At 37.5% G+C, this 21,808-nt stretch overlaps 1 protein-coding gene across 1 annotated transcript in view; it reads right to left on the bottom strand.

Moving 5' to 3' along the window:
• Positions 1-20,404: 20,404 nt before the first annotated feature.
• The window catches only part of arhgef28a (Rho guanine nucleotide exchange factor 28a), a 186,373-nt gene continuing 184,969 nt past the window's right edge, over positions 20,405-21,808 (bottom strand). The window contains exon 38 of the transcript XR_015935911.1: positions 20,405-20,570. The gene's annotated coding sequence lies outside the window, so the exon portion shown is untranslated. The remainder of the gene's footprint in view (positions 20,571-21,808) is intronic.

The raw sequence follows: 21,808 nt of genomic DNA, 5'->3' as shown, positions 1-21,808 counted from the left end.
AAATGAGCAAAAACAAGAAACCGCCAGATTTAGAAAATGTTTTTTCCCATTATGATTTCTCACACAGGTGTTGTATTAAACATTGAAAGTAGGAGCCAAAACCAGCCCTTGGATCATCAGCTCAATTAGGAACTCACAATCGCATTCCAATGGTGCTTCCCTACCACCCTAACACACTTTCTAACACCAGGACCATTAATGACAACTTCCCTATTTTACAAGATGATCCCTCCACTGGTACCCTTTGTTCTGCCCACTCCATCATCTCATATTGCCGACCACCTAATCTATGTATAGGGTAAATATAAAAATAAATATATATGTGTAAATATAATCTATTTCTATGTAACCTTCTTGCTCACAGCCCCCTTGACCGCTCTCAGCAATCATCCACACTGTCCCCTGCAACAGAATTCACTGCATCACGTCTAAATATATATCCAATACTCCACACATTCAGGGCCCCTCTGGACAATTCCGGATCACTCAGATGACATCTTGTACCTCCAGCAACCTTATTTACTGCATCTTTTTGGGGAAATGCCCAGCCATCTACATTGATGATACAGGAGACTGGGAGACTGTTCCAAGGAACATCAGGGCTGTGAGGATCAAAGATTTCTCTAAATCCATACTTTCCCATTTCACCTCTAACGGCCTTGATCATACTGATCTCTCCATCTGCATTCTCAAAGGGGGGTTTCAGAACTCCTATTACAGAAAGACATCCGAAACCAAAATTATTCGCAAGGATCACACCTTCCCACTTCTCTCAATGACAGACTCGTTTCCTTCTAATCCTCTCGATTCATTTACAAGATTTTCACTTCACACCACTCTTCACCTCTCTTGACTTCACACCACCTTAGTGTCAACTCTGCTTCTCCCATGCTCCAGCCTCCTCTCCACTCCTGGCTTTTGTTCTCCCATGCTTTATCAGCTGCTTATTTTTCTCTGTCTCACACACCTGAAGACTCCACAGCCAAAACATTGTGTTTCCTTTCTTTCTTCTTTTTTCAGCATGGAATAAACCTTTACTTGTTCCTTTGCAGCCTACGCATTTTGTCACACCTCCCTACTTGAGCTACTTCAATTAAGAAATTCAATTTCTTATAAAGCATTTGCAAAGAGGGAAATATTCAATGACACTTTCATGTAAAGCCAGTGTAAAATTATTATTACAGTACTGTGAGTCAGGAATGTTTATTTGAGAAAGTAAAATGAAGAATAGAAAAACAGTATCTTTTGGATATGGTTTACAGTATGCAACTGAACAGGAAATGTTTTCATCAACTTGTAAGGGGATTGTCAAAAGATTATGAGGACTATCTCCTTTGGAGACAAGAATGCCAAAAGTAAATTGCTGAAATAAAATGTCAGATTAAGTGACTGCAGTTTTCATGGTGAAATTACTTCATTCTAAATGGGAGGGAGACGCCTGCACAGATTTTCAAATTTCAGACTAACCCTGAAAGATATTATGTCCATGTTAGTGACATTAAGTTTAAAGAGCAAGATTTGGATTGTATGTGTTTTACTTGGGAACAAGGTCATCAGTCAGTATATAAAACAATCCAAGGTGTTGCTGCATTGTCAATGTGATTGTTTGGGTGCTTGAGCAATAGTCTCTAGGAAGGTAGTCTTGTATTTAAACCTTAGAGCAGGTGATTGCTGTGAGGTGGGATTTGTTTTTCTCCCCAACTGTTGGTACAAACTCCATTTTGGGGTAGTCAAGACTCAATCAAAATCCTCTTACAGTGAAGTCTTGATGTATTCAGAAGAAATTTGAATTGCTATATATAGTAATGCTTTAACACCCAACTGGACTGCTTATAAAACAAAGCACAGTTTGTAATCTCGTCAACATAATCATATTAGAAAAAATGCCATTAACTGATAATAGAACAGCAATTAAGAAGATACATAGACAATGTAGTGCTTATTTCACTAATGCTTAGTACAGTAAATAAAAGCATAAAATTATAAAATGCTATATACAATAAAGGTTGATATATTTTGCGAATGTTGAGTACACACATTTGCCAAATCAACAAAAACAGTTGTTACTAAGCTGACTTACCACAGTAAAGGTCACAGATGCCTGCAGTTTATTGTTTTTGTCCCACATAGTGTTCCCACCAGGAAAATGAGTTAGAATCACCTATATGTGAATGTTTTCACAGCCGGGAGAACTGTTTGTCTTTGAGGGGGAAGATCATCCAACAGGACATCTTGTGTTAAATTAAAAGACATGAGCTGTTTCTCATTCATTAAGGAAATGGGGGATTAAACTGCTGTTTCTTTAAAGATGATATACAGCACAGTGTCAAGAAAAAGTCTGTAAAGCCCCTTAGGTGTGTCTGCATTAGTGTATATGTTAGACCTAAAGCATAATTAGACGTCCATGAAAGTCATAATAAAAGATGAAACAAGTGATGTCTAATATATAAATATTTTTTAGGAATTTAGACCTGTGAATTTTACAGTCTCCTTTATCTACAGCGTCCCTGTAGTCCCTTGACTGTGGAAGAGTGTTTAGCTCAGTCTTTTAGATTTGAAATTTGACTTTGTAACCTTTTGTTGTGACTTGACATTACATTTTGATATATATGGTTTAATATATTGTCATGTCCTGATTTGCTACATCAATCAGTCTTTCATTTAACGACACAGGAAATCCTAATATACTGTCATACTACCATTAATTCAGGACAATGTGATGGACAGTACATATTTTGAAAATACTTGTTGATACAAAAACTCCTATATGTACAGTACCAGGAAAGAAAAGTACACGGGGTATGAAACCAAGCAGATTTATTGAAAAAAGTTCAACAGTTGGTGTTTTGTTCTGTGTACATAATCCAGTATGTGAATTCAATTACATCAAACAAATGTGCTTTATACAGTACATACTTGTGTACAAAAACTTACTCATCTCTTTTTAGACCTGTTTTTTGATGGATACTTTGGGCACACTGCATTACTGCTTAATGTACTATGATATAAGTAGGTTTTCTATAGGGTAAAAGAAGAATCTTAGTATCAACATTTACCTGCCAAAAAATGCTAAGTATACTATGCTCCCAACCTTATGCTGTAGGTATTTCCCAGTCTCATTGCCAAGATGTTATTTATAGTCATTTCATTCAATTGAGTCTGTTTTGGCTAATTGGGTATTTCCACTGAGTGGGTGGTATTAACACCCCACCTTCACATTACACACTTCAAGGGCCTGGGAAACTTCTCTTACACAATACAGGCTGCTTTTGTATTTTATACATGCTCTGTATTGATTGTGCCTCTTTCTTATGAGATAATCTCTCTTCTGGATGCCTCAGGTGCACAGCCCTTCCCATTTTAACAACAATTCTTCCATTTTTGGAAAAATGCAGATTGAATTAATTACCCATAAACTGGTATCTGTGCTTGCCTGAGGAGCCAGTGGTACGAAGCTACCATCTGTGGGGTTATGGCTGAGTGCCAGTAAATCAGAAACCCAACACACAGTCATTGCCCTGACTTCTGAAGAAAGGTTAGGATGAAGAAACCTGGCCCATAATGAGTTAAAAAGCCATCATATCACAATATCCCTAATGATATGTTACTCTTTCTGGTGGAACACATAATAAGATGCATTTTAATAAAGAACTATCCTTCTTTGTTGCCTTTTAATATTTGTGAATGTTGAATGGAAATCATATGACATGATAAACTGCCCATGAGAGTATAGAATTTGTCCAACAGGGCTTTGTGTCAGCAACTTGAACTAACTGGCAATCAATACTGGAGATGAGAATCTTTCTATTTATGCAGAGCACCTTTAAACGCAACCTGTGGTGAAACAGCTCATATTTCGTTTTTTTTTTACTCAAAAAGTAATAAGGCATGTATCCACATACCCCATATCCCTTGTCCTTAACCAAGAAATCAAGAAAAACATTATCAAACAAAGAGGGAGAATATTTAGAAACTTTACTGAATATTGAAAGTTTTCAATGTTATTTGTATGTATAAACACAGGTGAGTCCTGATTAATATATTAGAATAACTGTATCTTTATAAAATATACAAGCATTTGTACCAGTTAAAAGTTAAAGGTGGGCCATACTTAGATGTTGGCTCCTGAGATAACCTCTTCTTCTTTTACACATACTTTGTAATATTATTATATACTGCTCCATTATCACCAGTATCGAAAGTTGGTGGTCTATAGCATACTTCTGCCCTGTGAATGTTTTTTTTGTGTGTGATCCATATATATTCTGAGACCCTTGATTCCTCTAGGTCACATTTCTTATCATGAAAGCTCTTTTAATGTTTTCCCTGACGTTTTCTTTTTTTTTAACTTTGTTCTCTGTGAATCTCCCTTTCTTTTGATTGTCACCCTTTCATGCTCGTTTGAATTCTTTTGAATATCTCTACAGATTCCTGCCCCAAGCTGACTTGTACCCTTCTTATTTACATTTTAATGTAATCCATCTTTTACTGTAAGTGTTCTTGTACAGACAACTTTTCCCAAAAGCCTTTCCCAGTGGTGAGGAAGGCAGAAGCATATTGTGTCCTCAGCCTTGAGACACGCTAACAGATCAGTGTTTCCAGCTGTAGCTCTAATCAATTATAGTCAGTGTCTGTTAATTTGCACTTGAGATACCATGTCTAGGCATCAAAATAATTCCACTGAAATGTATTTTAAACTTTTTCAAGCTCTGGTGTGGCTAACTGCTTTAAATATAGTGTGTAACTATTGATTATAATTATTAAAACAAAGAAGAGTTAATTAATGTGTTTAAAATTTCTGATGTTCGGGTTAAACAAGTGGCATAAATACCTGAGTGGCTCATTTGAAAGACACTGAGATAATAGATTTAATATTATGTTGATATATGGTTGAATTTATTCCTAGAAAGCATTTATTCCTAAATTCTAGGTTGAATTTAGACTAGGAATAAAGCTGTACTCCATTCTCAAAGTCCTTTTTTTAATTTTACCTGATGGGTACAGACGCTTAGGATTAGTGTGTACCTGAAGTCTACAAAACTGATATTCTACTGCAGCATTCTATTGCTGGCTCCTGGGCTCTGTTCACCACACAGCCACACTGTCACAGTCAGCAGAAGGTGCCAGTCTATCTCTCTGGCTGCTGTATTTACCAAGAGCCATAGAGGGTGTTGGAGAACAGAACACTCACAAGAAAGATTAAATGAGCACTGCCCCCAATGTCTCTGGGTGGTTCTTTGTCTCAGCATCCTCAGAATGTGCTGCCACCTTCTAAGGATCTGCTGTAGCTGCACTGAAGAAGATGAGTGAATATGGCAGCTGTTCCTCTTCACTCAGATGAGCCAGTGCCTGCATTACAGCCATCACCCAAGCTCCAGACTTTACCAAAGGGTTGATTTTATTTCTGTGCATGTCTTGATTTTAACAAAGCCGTGTCCTTTCCATTTAGTAATTGTCAGAATACATTGTACTAAAATGTTACTATCTGTATTGTTTTAAATAAAGATACCATCTGTATTATTAATAATATAGTGCTTCTGCAACATGAATTGATATAATGCCAGACATAATGCCACTGTGTCACCAATTAAGTTATTGAGGGTGCAAACCTTGCTTTAGTAAGCCTTACTGGGATCCCTTTAAGTTCCAGAATGCATCCGGTTTCTCTTCTCTGAACTGATTACAGAGCAGCAATATATTTTGTGTAATATGGTGACCAAAATTTTACACAACTTTCTAAATTATACACAATATCATGAATGAATCAGAAATGTAGGGTGGTGTATAAGTGCCTCTGTAGAGCACATGTTGCTAATGGTCTCCATGCCTTGTAAGAAAACCTACAGTAGCACTGATGTATCTTGGGATCTCTGGGAGACATTTTTATCAGTGGCTACCTTTACATGGCTCACTCTCACTCAAAGGAATACAAAGTGAGAGCAGACTTGCAAACACTATTGCAAATCTTTCAAATATTATATTTCAGTATCTTAATTTTCGTAAACTTAAACCCAAGCATGTAAACATTTATTTTTAGAAGACAGTAATGCTATATCACTGGCTTCTTTGATAATATAAAATAGCAAATAGTGCCAAAAATGGATAACAAATTAAAAATTAAGACTGTATATCTGTATTTTACTGATATTATTCTTAGATTGATTTAGTTATTCACTAGTTGATTCACAGATTGATTCCACTGGCATCTTTACCCATGATAACAGGAAGTTTAACATTTTAACAAGCTGAAAGGCAAAGAGATACAGTAGGTCACAGGATCTGCAGGTGTAGCTTGTAGGTTATTTGTTTTGTGTAATGTGTATTTTGCATTGAACTTTTTAAAGCTTAATAACAGAGTATCTCTCAATTAGTTTGAGGGTTGTCATTACTCACATGTATTTTCAAGGGCTGGCTTGTTTAGCTGGTCTTTCTTCGTTGTTGTTGTTTCTGGTGGCAAAGAATGTGTGTCAGCAAAGAAAAGAGGAGAACGGGTATGTACTCTTGGTTGTTGCCTTTTTCATTTTTTTTGTCATTATTGTTATTGTTTTGTTGTAAGGTAAAAATACATTTTGTGTATTTTAAAACATACTATGTCTATTTATTATGTCTTTAAGTCACATTAGTCAGTCTGGTGGGAGGTCATTATGTAAATAGGCTGAACGAAGGAAGCTTGGGACAGGTTTCCAAGTGAAAAGTAATAGGAGCAGGGGTGCAGTCTTTGGAGACTCAGGTACTTGAGCATGTACTGTAGCAGACTGAATGTCACCTCACTTAAAAGGGGCTTAAAAGAGGAACAAGATTTGTAAAACAAAGTGATTTCACTGGGAACATCAACATCCACGAACTGAGGCTTTAGGAACTGTTGGAGATACTTGGTGATATAGGTGTGGCTTAAACTACTTGGTTAAGTAGATCATCCTCCTGGCCATAGGACCAGGAGGTTCAAACCCCATTCAGAAGGAGAGAACCAAGAGTTACAATAGCTGTAAAGTGGGATAGAGGAGGGAAGCTTAAGACAAACGCAAAGGGAGGTGTTTGTGTTTGATATGCTGTACTGTATATGTCTAGTTTTGTAATGAAGGTGATTAGGTACAGTACAGCTGTGTTTGTTTGACTTGTCATTGTTATCAACCCTGCACTGCAGTTAATAACTTCCATAAAGTTGTCTGTTACTGACACAGAGGCTGTTAAGGACTGAAACGTGGGCTGCTTCTGCAACCACCAGACAAGGCATGTCTTTTTACAGGATTGCAATATTAAAGTGTGCTGCAGAGGCCTGTGAGAATGTTGTAAGTTTTTTCTTCAGCCCACACTTTTTACAGTAAATGTTAAAACAGGATTTGCTCTCATTCTTATTTTTTATTGTTTTTATTTGCTACTTTCAGATATTGTCACAAAGCAACTTATTCTTGGCAAGGATGGCAATGTTTCAGAACCTATCCTGAAAGCACAGGCTAGAGGCCTAAACCTTATGCCATGGCTGGGTCGCCAGCCCACACATGCACAGGGACAATTCAAAGACACTTAGCTAAATTAACTTAGCCACTTAGCCAATATATATTTGGAAGGTGGGATGAATCTGGTAGACCTGGAAGAAATCTATGAAAACACAAGCAGAACATACACACTCCACACAGATGCTGGCCCTGGGCTTGGAATTAATTGTTTGCCTTTAGTCAGGACCTACTGAATGACCGATGAGGCAGTAATTCTAAGTGCCTTGTCACTGCTCTGCTCTTATCCTTTACACTTAAAGAATTGAAGCAGACCATTATGTTTCATTCCAAACCATTAAAATAGTATTCATTTCTTCAAGTAACACAACATTTCCTCTTAGGATTTCTTACCAGTTTAATCATTTTTTCCAATAAATGTTATCACTTTCAGGTGTATCAACAATATTATAAAACAGTGAACTACTGTGCTGTTAGTTTTTCAAGGATATAGTAACGATTTACTACAGGGGTGGAGCAGTGGCACTGTGGCTAAGGATCTGCGCCTGTGGCTGGGGGGTTGCTGGTTCAAATCCCCTGGGTGTCACAGGAATCCTGCTCTGTTGGGGTCCTGAGCAAGGCCCTTAACCCCAACTGCTCCAGGGGCTCTGTACAATGGCTGACCCTGTGCTCTAACCCCAAGCTTCTCTCCCTGTCTGTGTCTCATGGAGTGCAAGTTGGGGTATGTGAAAAGATTAATTCCTAATGCAAGAAATTGTATATGGCTAATAAAGTTATCTTATCTTATGTTTTGGGGAGCACAAGAACATTTTGTCAAATCTGGTCACGGTGACTAATATAAATTAATTACAACTTTTGAAAGAAAGCTTGCAAAATGAGAGGAAATTAGTTTTTGTATTATTTTTGGTTACTAGCACCATAATTCCTTATTTTCATGAGGACAAAACTACTAAGTCATAAATTATCTATCCCAACACTGAATGCTTGCCTAAGAAAGTGAAATCTGAATTGTGTGTGACCCAGTTATTTTATAACTCCTGTGTATGACTGATATTGTTCTGTGTCTAGGGGATTTTTAAACTGTTACTCAGTTTATCTCAGCTGGTGAATAACATTATAAATAAATAAGAACCAAGTTGGGATAATCTAAGATTTCAGCAGTTTCAAGGCCCTATTTGTAACTGTGGAAATCTCCCAGACTCTGCTCCAGGCATCACAGATGGTACTCAGCTCAGTTTCTAGACAACATTTTCATGAACATGTGTTCAGCACATGATCTTTCTTGGCTTGTCTCATGTCTAGAGTATGAAACCTGGCAAAAAAAAGTAGCTGCACTGTTCGAAAGTGCTAAATGTGCCTTAAAAACTCAGATTTGCTAAAAAAAATCTCAGTTGGTCAAATTCATAGCTGCCTTTGACCCTATGTATATTAACGGTCATCTATATATATTCAGCTTTTAAAAATACAAAATATTAACAGTTTGAGCCAGTTTTTCCCTAAGTGGTGGCAGAAGTTTGGCTCATTTCTGGCAGGGGTAGAATTGTTGGTGGAGACTTTCATGACTCCCAGCAGAACATGAAACCCAGATCATGTGACATCATCAGAGAGGGATGCATCTCTCTCCTGTCAGCACTAAACCTGTTAAATGTCAACTTCATATGTCAAAGAGTTTAATTGCTGAATGGTTTGATGTGTTAGTGTGGTCAGATTGAAATTCATCACACCATATTCTACCTACTGTATACTGTACATGTATGCATAAAAGACCGTGATTGCAAGTCACCAGTCTAATTGGGTGGGTATGTAATAAAAAAAAACAATGAATAGTTTGCAGATCCAAAAGAAATGCCCAACCTTGTATTTTTATGTGATATAGAAAAAAGAAGAAAGTTTGTCTACCATGTACTTTGTGCAAGGTAACATAAAATCCTACGTCAGAGCTGCTAGAGTTTGCAAGGTGTTTTAGAATATTTTAAGTTTGTTCTTATTAATTTGTTAGTAATGTACAGCATGTAGAATTAGATACCATACAAGTGATGGATTGCATAGTTGGAAAATGGAAACATTTTTTTTCCTTTTTTAAACCTGTTAAAATGTTTAGGTAACAGATTCTCTATAGTAGATTTGTTGAATGTCCTTTGGAGGCCTGCAAGCCTTGTTTACATTACAACAAACCTTTTGTAGAAACAGTTGCAGAAATGCCATAAATTAAATTTTGTTTAGTGAATTGTATTCATTTATGTGGTAGTTGGGTGTTAAAGAAGGGAAGATTGATGCTAAGGTAGCAGTCACAATGCAATAAATCTATAAAATTGCTTTCCTGCCAAGATAGAAAATTCCCAGGAGCTGTTTACATATGCCAGTTTATTGGTTTCGGTTTTAATCAATGTATTTATAAATTACATTCCTGTGTGCACAGTGACACACTAGCTGCAGCAGTAGACCTAGCAACCTAATACCAGATTAATTGCTTGTGCATTTAATATATGCGCTGGAGATGAAACAAGGCGTTTGATTTTTTTTTTAATTTAAAAACTATACTGTTTTTGATTAAGTTATTCTGCTGAATTGGATTGAATGGAAAATAGGACACCTCATCAGGCACAGAAGGTAAACTCACAAATTCAGTCTCTTACACATTACCTTATATCCTAGAAGAACTGAATTCCCAACCTGAAATTGTGTGCTCAAAATAAGAATACAGAAGTGCAATGGATTTCTTCTATACTGTACATCTTAGTATCCTACAATGAATCACCTCTTATTTTTTAGATTATTTTTCAGAAACTCCTTTTAAGTGACCTACTTCCTTAGATCATCAATGAAATTAATAGGTATGTATCAGGCACATTTAAAAGTAATGTCCTGATCATTCTTGATATTGAAATCAAGACCCCCAGGCACAGCATGAAGTTTCTCAAAAATTTAAAAGCCATCATGGAGGGACATGGAAGGACTGAATTGGGTCAACCTCAACGTTCAAAGATACAATTGAATTGACATTGAACTGACTAGCTTTGAAATTACCCAGTATAGTGTAGATATTTGCTTGAGAGGAATTCAGCCAGCATTATCAGAACAACCAGCCCGGTTGATCAAAAAAGATCTTTTTAGTTTCATGTGTTAGGAATTTAGAACAACTCAACCAATGTTAATCAAAAACATTGTTTCTTATTGTTAATCTCCTTCATTGTTATTGTCAATGAGTAAAAGAACAGTTAAATTTTTGTAGACTGTAAACACACTACAGGTGGCATGTGTGTTCTTTATGGATTGTACTGAAATGGGTTAAGTCAATATTAGTATGAGGTGGTGGAAGTCGCCAGTATAGTATGATGTGGTTAATTTATCATGTTAGTGCCTGCCAAATAAACATTTTCTGTGTAAAACTAGACATGCTGTTATATAGTTAAGGCTATCATGCACTTCTTCTGAATTGTTTTGTTAAAATAAATCATAACAAGAAACTGAAAAAATACAAAAGGTGGCAAAAGAAATTTTTCAATGGTTTTCATCACAATTGCTGCACGAGTCTTTACATAATTCAATAAAAATAAAAAATCTACGACCCCAAAAATATTATCAGCTTGATATCCAGTTCTAACTGTGATTCTGATATCAGAAGGTGCTTTTTACAACATGTACATAATCATTTAATGGAGCACCTATGTGTGCTATATACTGTAAATTCGATCAATTTCACTTTGTTTTCTACAGGCTTGGAGCATTAAAACAGAAGACACAGTCTCCAATTCTTCTATTCAGAATATTTTAGGAAGTGATAGAAGGCCAAAATCCAAAAAGTGCAAGAAACATGTACTGTAGGAAGGGGGAGAGCCGAATGGTGCATAAATTGTAGATAATAGAAATAAGCACTCTCATTGTAATTTAAAGATGAACTGGGATTTAAAAAGAACCCTCTTTGCTATCCTAAACTGAACATCCATTGTTTCTGGTTTTCCTCTCTCCAGGAAGGTTAGACATCTCTTAAGTGGAAACACTAATGAGCTGATTAATTCAATTAAACATCTGAAAGAGAGAAGGGCATTGTTGTAGTCTTTTCAAGAAGCATCACCTTCATGAATCTTGATGAATCTATTTGGAGAAACGTTACTAGGCTTATGCAACTTTGTTACAATATATTCCAAAACTCTTGGTTCCTCTAGGTCTGTGATTCCTTGACCTCAAGCAAGGTTCCCACGATATTAAATGCAATCCTGAAGGGAGTACAATACCTGTTATTTATATATTATGTCCAAGTGGAAAGTTTCAAAGAAACATGTAAAGGTTAATTCCATGCTGGAAAATAGAAATGAGAAACACAATGTTGTGCCTATAGAGCTTTCTCAGGTGTGTTATTTATATACCTAGAAAAGAAATTAAAACAAGAACAGAGCTCTGTGGGACTTCAAATCTAACCATCTTTATTAAGTTTGAACAGTGTCCAGATTTTGTATCAGTCAGATAAGATTTAAGGTAAGACAAGGTTCCAGTATAACCAACAGCCTTCTCTAATCTGTTAATAAAGATGGTAAATTTGGCACTATCACTGAGGTCCAGCAGGACAAGAAATGGTAAAAAAACAGATACAGTATCTGTCCTCTGTAAATCATTAGAACCCTTAAGAAAAGGTTCATAAAGCTCATTTGCAAATGTTCTTGTCTAATAGCAACGACCCATTGTAAGACCTTTGTCAGATATCAGCAAGAAAATAATGAGTTGACTAAATCTATGCTTTGCATTTAAAAAACATCAAGATAAATGGCCTAGGAAACAATTCAAGATCCTAATAAATCACTGATTTTGTGAGCTATTTAACTGAAATTGTCTACCCAAAAGCCAGTTAGCTTTTAATAAGTTTAGTACCTGTTTATATGGAGAGCAAATCTTTGGTATCCCAGAACAGACTAAAAGACACTTCATTTGTGTACTCTCCAAATAGAGTGTTTCATTGCAGTTTATTTGGTTGCAAACTGGAAGCAGTAGAGAAAACATATCACCCTGCCATATCACCCTGCAACTCACAGCTGGCAGCCCACTGAAGCTAAGCAGGTGTGAGCCTGGTCGGTACCTGGATGGGAGACCTCCTGGAAAAAACTAAGGTTGCTGCTGGAAGAGGTGTTAGTGGGGCTAGCAGGGGGCGCTCACCCTGTGGTCCATGTGGGTCTTAATGCCCCAGTATAGTGATGGGGACACTATACTGTAAACAGGCGCCGTCCTTCAGATGAGATGTAAAACCGAGGTCCTGACTCTCTGTGGTCATTAAAAATCCCAGGGCGTTTCTCGAAAAGAGTAGGGGTGTAACCCCGGCGTCCTGGCCAAATTTCCCATTGGCCCTTACCAATCATGGCCTCCTAATAATCCCCATCTATGAATTGGCTTCATTACTCTGCTCTCCTCCCCACTAAAAGCTGATGTGTGGTGAGCGTTCTGAAGCACTATGGCTGCCGTCGCATCATCCAGGTGGATGCTGCACATTGGTGGTGGTGGAGGGGAGTCCCCATTACCTGTAAAGCGCTTTGAGTGGAGTGTCCAGAAAAGCGCTATATAAGTGTAAGCAATTATTATCTGGCATTATAAAAACCTCTCTGGAAAACATTAATTTCAACACATCAAATAACAGGTATGGTGTTCTCAGCTTCCAGGAACTGTGTTCATTTTTTAAATTACAATAAGGCATGCCTGGAAGGGGATAATTTCTAAAATATATTTAGACAAATATTTATATATGGCAGTATTATGGAGGAGAGATTTGAATATACTTAATAGACCAAATGGTTTAGGAGTGTAATAGCATATTAAGAGTCCTTAAGAACCTTAATCACCAGTTAATTAGGTGGAAAATCTGCTATAGATCCTATTTGACTCATGAAATGAGCATCTTTATGGGCCAAACTGCAGTCTCTGTGCCCTTGGTGTTCCTTGTATTTTTAACGTGTGTTTTCATGGCAATGCCCAGATGTTTTACTGCTCTAAAAAAGTCAGTCAACTCCTTCTTCATCAACAATGATGACTCTTTATTTTGACATTTTTGCCCAGCTCATTGTTATTCTATCACTCACTGTTATTTATTTTATTATTGGCATGTGTCAAGCATGGTATGTGTTGGGTGTATAATGTTTATTGTTGACTTTATGTTGTATGTTATGTTTATGTCTAATTGTATGAGCTCACCAAACTACCTAATTATAGTTGTGAACAGAACCCCTGTCCAGTATGCCAAACATATAAACTAAAGCGTTTAGGTCAGAAAAAAAATGCTTTCATGTTGTATTAAAAATGCAACATTTGAGATGGTAATTAACTCAAAGATATGCACTCAGTAAATATGAATCTACCATAAATATCTGATGTATAGGAATCCAGGTAGCACTAAGACACAAACTGAATAAGTCCAGTCCAACATTTAGACAACAACTGAACTTACTTCCAGTGATTCAACAAACACCTGTAGGTTCAAGACTGCAGAATGGGTCCAGACTTCAGTGGATAATCGCAGTTAAGAATAGCATAAGTGAGGCAGCGAGGTACAAAATCAGCTTTGTTAGGATTAATCGCTCAGATGCAGAGATTTGTATCAGGCAGTAGTCGGAACAAGAAAAGAAACACAGAGGTCTTAGAAACAGCATCACATAGCATATACTGTAGTACGTGCTATGGTAAACTTCAAACTGAGCCAAAAATTGACAGTAAAAATGTGATGAAAAATTTAAATAAGCAAACTAATTAAAGTAGCAAAATCTAAACCATTGACCTATGACAACTGGAAACTTAAACTCCATTATTACAGTAACAATATTCTTCTGAGGTTATACGTGTAGAAGCACCAGTAATGTCAAAACAAACAAAACCAGCACAAGCAGCAAAAATACTACTACTGCTATTACTATTATGACTACTACTCCAATAATAAAATAATACAGTATAATAATATAATCATATACTATGTAATGCAAAAGGCTGGGACATTTTAAAGCTTAATATTAATTATTTATTTCTCACTGAATATATCTAATTGAGCTCCTTTGTCTAATCAAAACTCTTTTTGTCTTTTGAATATGTTGAATGTTCAGCATCTGGAAATGATGGTAATTTCACATCCTCCACATAACCTCAGGAAATGGTGGAGAGTACTGAAAGCCCTCAAAATAATACTGCAATTTATCCATTAGCCTTAAATTGGTCTTTTGATATTTTTTTTTCTGTCAGCTAGTTAAATGCCTATAATTCATCATGTTTCTCAAGAAAGCTGTGAAAGGTGCAAAGGGGTTAATACAATGAAGTTAGGAACACATCACTCGCTGCCATAAGAAATATAACCAAATGCAAGGTACAGAAAGAGAAAAGGGAAATATGAACAAAAAAATGAGTCACGTCTTAAGAATTTACAGAAAAACATGAATTATAGACAAGAGCTCTCTTGTGCAGTGCAGATAATGAATTCAGGGATTGTTGGAAACATATGGGCCATATGAAGAGAAGTCTGACAAGGTGCCGAAGGGGGTCAGCGATTCAGCAGTGCTGATGTCAAACTGCGGCTAGTTCCACTAAAGAAAAGATTAAGTTGGTATGAGAGACAGAACAGTGAGGTAATGCCAGACAGATATCAGTGGATGAGGAGAGAGGGTACGAGACTGTAAGAAGAGGAATGAGAGAATATGAGGTGAGCAGAAGAGTTTCTCATGAGCCAGGAGGGTGAATTGTTAAAGCCGGAAGGAGAACAAGTAGACAGACAGAGAAATCCATTCTAAAAGGAACAAGATATTGCATATAGTACTATAGGTTGTCATGTGCATATGTTTTATGCCACTTTTAGACTTGTGGACCAAGGGAAAACATTCAAGACTTTCCATGGTTTTGAAACAAAAACAACAATGACTTGTCATGTCTGTGAAAGTCAGCTACTGTATCTATTTTCTCAAAGTGTATCTTAATTTCTTATATTTTTACCATTGACTTTGATCTTAAAATCTAATTTCTTTGTATCTGTTTCAATTCCAAGCAAAAATGCCAAGCAAAAGGGCTGTTAATAATAAAAATAATGAAAATCTTGTGTTCTGCAATTCACCAGCATAGCTCAATATGTCAAAGATTTCTGAACTTGTTGAGTTTTCTATTTGAAAATAATGATGCCTATTTGATAATATAATAAATATTGCAAAGCAAGACTAACAAGGCAAAACAAAAAGTTAAAAAGAACCTACTACCAGCAGAACTGCATCTGCCCAGGTGTGTTCATTTTGACTACACACACTTTGCTCTGTCAACAGAGCAAGCTTTGTGTTTTCCAACACTTTCTGCACCCTTTTCCTTATTGATACATTCCAAGGTGATGAGATGATCAAATTCTCATTGAAAAGCTCTCTTCTTTTGCTGTGATCTTTAACTCACTGTTTGAAAGACAAAGCTTCAGTGAGGTATTATACATGTTATTCATTAGTATCTATACAGCCTCATCCCATTGCTGCTATTTCTGTGATGTACTTCAGCTTATCATCAATACCTAAATTGCAGCTATCCAAAAGATGAAAGCTTTCTATTGTTCAAAGTTATCCATCCTGGGAAGCTTTTACGGCTGTTTAAGTAGCATTATGTAAATCTATTTCAAAAGAATAAGGGTTTCATTGTTGATTTGAGTGCTATATTTTTCTGATAAGCAATGTATTTTTAGTCAAAACAGATTCCTTTTTATTAGTCTCCATTAATAATAACAATACAGCACACATTTCCAAAATACATACATATTATACATATTTACAATTATACTTACAGTCAGTTGATAGAGGCATCATAGCAAGACTATTACAACAGATATCTCTAAAATATTTTAATACTAACATTAAATTCCAAATGTAACAGTTCAATAATGTGATATTACCACACTTTTGTAGCACTTCAAATAAAATCTGCATTTTAGACATCCATCCATTTCGAAACCACTTTATCCAGTAGAGGGCACAGGTCCATTTTGGATATACAAAACCTCATTAGAACAATTACAAATTCTAATGAGGTATTACATCTAATGAGGTATCACACTAACAAGTCCTATTAGACAAAACCTTCTCCAATGCAGGTGTCTAGGTTATTCTAAGAGGATCATTCCCATAGAACCCTTATTATACCTTTCTTCAGATAACATAGGCAAGAGTTGGATATCAATTTTAGAGATAAAAACGTGAAAGTGTTCAAAACCCTACAATAACCATCAGTACCAAACACAGACCAAGACAGTTTAAGCCAGCACATCGATTGTCTTACATTAATATGGATAAAATGAATCCATATATTAACCAACTATCTGAAAGATACAAGCAGCCTTCAGCTACTCAAAACCCTATATTTTTCAGCAGGTTTAGATAAGATAGAGGTTATTGTCTGAAACAACATTCCCCAGAAAGCAATGGGGGAATGACTTGCTGTCCTCAGTCACCTGAACAGATGGCAATTGATTGGGTGACATTTAAAACCAGGAAGGAAGATCTTCAGGGACTGGTCTTTGTCAAAGAGTTGTGCTGAGTCAGAGGGAGGAGGAAGCATCTATCTGACCACCTACAGTACATAGCTTGGGATTGCTGAATTTATTTTGGCAAAGTTTCAGGGAGACTTTAGTCTTGGATACAGACTTTTAGAACAGTTTTGGAGAAACTTTTTTCAAGGAAGGGATTCTTTTTGAGAAGAGATTTTCGAAAGGTGTTGATGATCTCGAAGTGTGTTGTTTATAGAGAGGGAACCTGTGAATAAGTTTTGCAAAAGTTCAGACAAAGCTAGAGTTTTGTTTTGTTGGCTGTTGATTTGTTTCTCTCACACTGTAAAATAAAGAGAACTATGTTACCTATCCATATTAAGAGACATCAGGCACAGTCAGATGTTAATTTTGATCAATAAGGCAGACCAATTAAACTAAATTCTGAATGGACGTTTTGGATTAATTCTTAGCAATCACAATAAATACTGTTTCTAGAGTTTTACATGCTCACAAAAAACATGTTACCTTATTGAAGACTGTTGTGAGGTTCAGTGCCTGCTGTAAAACAGGATCGTCAATGTTGTGATTTTGTGACACTGCAAGTGAGGACAAGGAAGACATACAGTAACTCGAAAAGAGTAGGGGTGTAACCCCGGTGTCCTGGCCAAATTTCCCATTGGCCCTTACCAATCATGGCCTCCTAATAATCCCCTTCTATGAATTGGCTACATTACTCTGCTGTCCTCCCCACTGATAGCTGATGTGTGGTGAGCGTTCTGGCGCACTATGGCTGCCGTCGCATCATCCAGGTGGATGCTGCACATTGGTGGTGGTGGAGGGGAGTCCCCATTACCTGTAAAGCGCTTTGAGTGGAGTGTCCAGAAAAGCGCTATATAAGTGTAAGCAATTATTATTATTATTATTATTATTAACTTGGATTGGGCAAGCAAGATGAGCCAAACAGACAGTTCAGTTTCTACACTGAGCACTGCACATTCAGTGCGCAGCAGGATGAATTCACAAGGTATCAGGTAATAGAGAAAATGTCTTGAGTGGAGCTGGTGTTGAGTGTTATTGGAATACAATGAGCCAACCAATGACACAGCCCTGGGGGGAAGCAAATACTGTAGAGGCTGTATTGGAAGGGGCGTATAAACCCACAAGCACCTCAACACTGCCATCTTTGGGTATTTCAATGGAATTAAAGGTAGTGAAAGAACTGTGCTTGTGGTAGCACGGCTTCTGGAACCTTGGCACATAAACAGTACTCCAAACGTAGATGTTTCTTAGGCTCAGCCAGAGTTTCTATTTTTATTTTAACTTTATAGAAAGAAACAAAACAAAAAGTCTTCCGTGACCAAACAAAAGTCCTATCTAAAACAAAGAAGGCCTATAGCCACGGTTGCCTCTACATCACCAGCCTGTTCTCTCTGAACTACTAATCCAGCTCCCTACAGGGAAATAACCTTACATGTTAAAGCCCCTTCAAAAATTAAGATATTCTAATCAATTAAACAATAATACACGTGGCAACTTCATTATCCACTGCTGAACTGTATACAAGAATAATTGTTGAGGCATTGGTGCTTCTCAATATCCAGGCTACCAACCACTACTCAAGTCACAACAGTCTGATAGTATTTAATTCAGTGTCCTAGCCAGTCATTTCATTGAAAACTTGTGGCTTCTACGAGAACAACAGTTTTATGACTAGAAAGCTTATTGTGATTAGCACTGTCTGCCTTTCATTGGGGTAAAAAACCTATATCTTTGCCTTTTTGGGGGATATGATTTGATTTGAGGATGTGATGGTGGCAGATGCCAGGTCTCAGACATTTTCTTTCATCTATTAGTTTGGACATCCTACAGGTCTCAATCTTGTGGAAGGCCTATGGGGCAGCCTTAGTTTTGCTCACCAAATGCCAAGTTGGCTTCAGCTCAGGTGATTCAACTCCTATGGTGCCTTTCTTCTACTTTAACCAGTTTATTGATGAACTATAATGTATTTTAGAGGTACTGGGGTAAATGGTCTCAAGTAAAGGTATCATGCCTAAGCTGTTGCATGGTTGCAGCCTTCCACACCCTCCCAAGGGTGGTCCAGGGCTTTCCAACATGCTTTACAGACCATCAAGGACCTGCTGCACTCTAGCCTGCATTAGGGCATGTGAGCACTGGTATCTAGACTGTATGTCTATGGCAGAGCCTTCACAATACACACATACCACCAATGGCAGTGGCTCAAGTCATCAACTACGATGGCCGTCTCCAGTGGACAGGAGCTCTTTTGTAGGTTGCCACCCAGCAGCTGTGGATAAAGAAAAGGTTTAACCCATTTCAGATAAAAAAAAACATAGACCCCCGAGTAGAAATGTGAGCATCTGTCTGACTCGGTGTAAGAACAAACTACAGACTCAATGGTTAACCCAACTAAAGATCATCAGTGGGCTTGGGTCAGCCTCATGCAATGGGTTTCAGTGCATGCAAACAGTCACAGGAAAGTCTGAGTGCTGCCATACAGAGTGGGTGTCACCTGATGGACAATGTCCTCTTGCCCTGCTCTGGGGCTCTTCAACCATCCAGCATGTTCAATTGAAACTGTTCCTACATTACTGCAGACTGTCCTGAGGGGAAGACATTGATGTTTTGTTGAAGGACAGAGAAAGTGAAGGAAAGAAAGTGCTAGAGTTCTCAAAACATAACATGACTGAACTAGTGTTCATATACCAAGAAACAACTTTCACAGCCTGAAACGATGAAAAGGCTCTGTGTCCTTATTCTACATAACACTCTCCTAATTGTTATAAAAATAAAACAAAACAATGATTTATAGACACATATCACATAGACACAGATCAACTATTGACATCATTGGCATCAAACAGCACCATAGTGCCCAAAATTTTGGGTATAATTTTGAGTAAGAGTGGTTTATGGCAAGATCGTGGAAGGAGAAATTACATCTGTCACTGGTTTTACTCATCTGACTGCAGAATATGGAGGGAATTTATTAAATCTGGACTATGCCAACTTCCAAGTTTTGCTTTGCCTCATGTATTAAGAAGTATTATAATTGGAAATTTACCAATATTCATGCCCAAAGGTGGAATTAAATTTCTAATGGAAAGAAAATGAAACAAAAAAATCATTCAAGAGCTCTAGATTTTAATTTATTTTCTAAAGCAATAGAATCCATGCAAATACTGCAGTACAGACACAGCCATGGTATGGGCTGGGAATGAAAAGCCCCTGTGTGAGAACAGCCTGTCATTTGGGGATTTCAGAGATCATTAATCCTCATTATAGCAATCTTCCAATGGTGCTTTCAGGAGAATTTCAGTAAATTAAGACAAATGGAGATGCTAGTTCACCTAAACTTCACTTTGAAAATATACCCTTTTGGAAACTATGATTTCTTGAACACTGAATAACTTTCTTTTTCTTCACCCTTAGAAAACCACATATACAGTGGTGTGAAAAAGTGTTTGCCCCCTTCCTGATTTCTTGTTTTTTTGCATGTTTGTCACACTGAAATGTTTTAGATCATCAAACAAATTGAAATATTAGACAAAGATAACATAAGTATACACAAAATGCAGTTTTTAAAAAATCCAAACCTACATGGCCCTGTGTGAAAAAGTGATTGCCCCCTAAACCTAATAACTGGTTGGGCCACCCTTAGCAGGAACAACTGCAATCAAGCATTTGCGATAACTGGTAATGAGTCTTTTACAGCGCTGTGGGGGAATTTTGGGCCACTCATCTTTGCAGAATTGTTTTAATTCAGCCACATTGGAGGGCTTTCGAGCCTTAACTGCTTTTTTAAGGTCATGCCACAACATCTCAATCGGATTCAGGTCAGGACTTTGACTAGGCCACTCCAAAGTCTTCATTTTGTTTTTCTTAAGCCATTCAGAGGTGGACTTGCTGGTGCGTTTTGGATCATTGTCCTGCTGCAGAACCCAAGTGCGCTTCAGCTTGAGGTCACGAACAGATGGCCAGACATTCTCCTTCAGGATTGTTTGGTAGACAGCAGAATTCATGGTTCCATTTACCACAGCAAGTCTTCCAGGTCCTGAAGCAGCAAAACAGCCCCAGACCATCACACTACCACCACCATATTTTACTGTTGGTATGATGTTCCTTTTCTGAAATGCTGTGTTACTTTTACGCCAGATGTAATGGGACACTCACCTTCCAAAAAGTTCAACTTTTATCTCGTCAGTCCACAGAGTATTTTCCCAAAAGTCTTGGGGATCATCAAGATGTTTTCTGGCAAAACTGAGACAAGCCTTTATGTTCTTTTTGCTCAGCAGTGGTTTTCGTCTTGGAACTCTGCAATGCAGGCCATTTTTGCCCAGTCTCTTTCTTATGGTGGAGTCATGAACACTGACCTTAATTGAGGCAAGTGAAGCCTGCAGTTCTTTGGATGTTGTTGTGGGGTTTTTTCTGACCTCTTGGATGAGTCGTCGCTGCGCTCTTGGGGTAATTTTGGTCGGCCGGCCACTCCTGGGAAGGTTCACCACTGTTCCATGTTTTCGCCATTTGTGGATAATGGCTCTCACTGTGGTTTGCTGGAGTCCCAAAGCTTTAGAAATGGCTTTATAACCTTTTCCAGACTGATAAATCTCAATTACTCTGTTTCTCATTTGTTCCTGAATTTCATTGGATCGGAGCATGATGTCTAGCTTTTGAGGATCTTTTGGTCTACTTCACTTTGTCAGGCAGGTCCTATTTAAGTGATTTCTTGATTGAGAACAGTTGTGGCAGTAATCAGGCCTGGGTGTGGCTAGAGAAATTGAACTCAGCTTTCCAAAGATGTGATAAACCACAGTTGATTTATGTTTTAACAGGGGGGGCAATCACTTTTTCACACAGGGCCATGTAG

Source organism: Lepisosteus platostomus, chromosome 4 (assembly GCF_059453375.1).
Source record: "Lepisosteus platostomus isolate fLepPlt1 chromosome 4, fLepPlt1.hap1, whole genome shotgun sequence".
Lineage (NCBI taxonomy): Eukaryota > Metazoa > Chordata > Actinopteri > Semionotiformes > Lepisosteidae > Lepisosteus > Lepisosteus platostomus.
The sequence above is the reverse complement of the archived record's forward strand: the minus strand, read 5'-3'. Positions and strand labels throughout refer to the sequence as shown.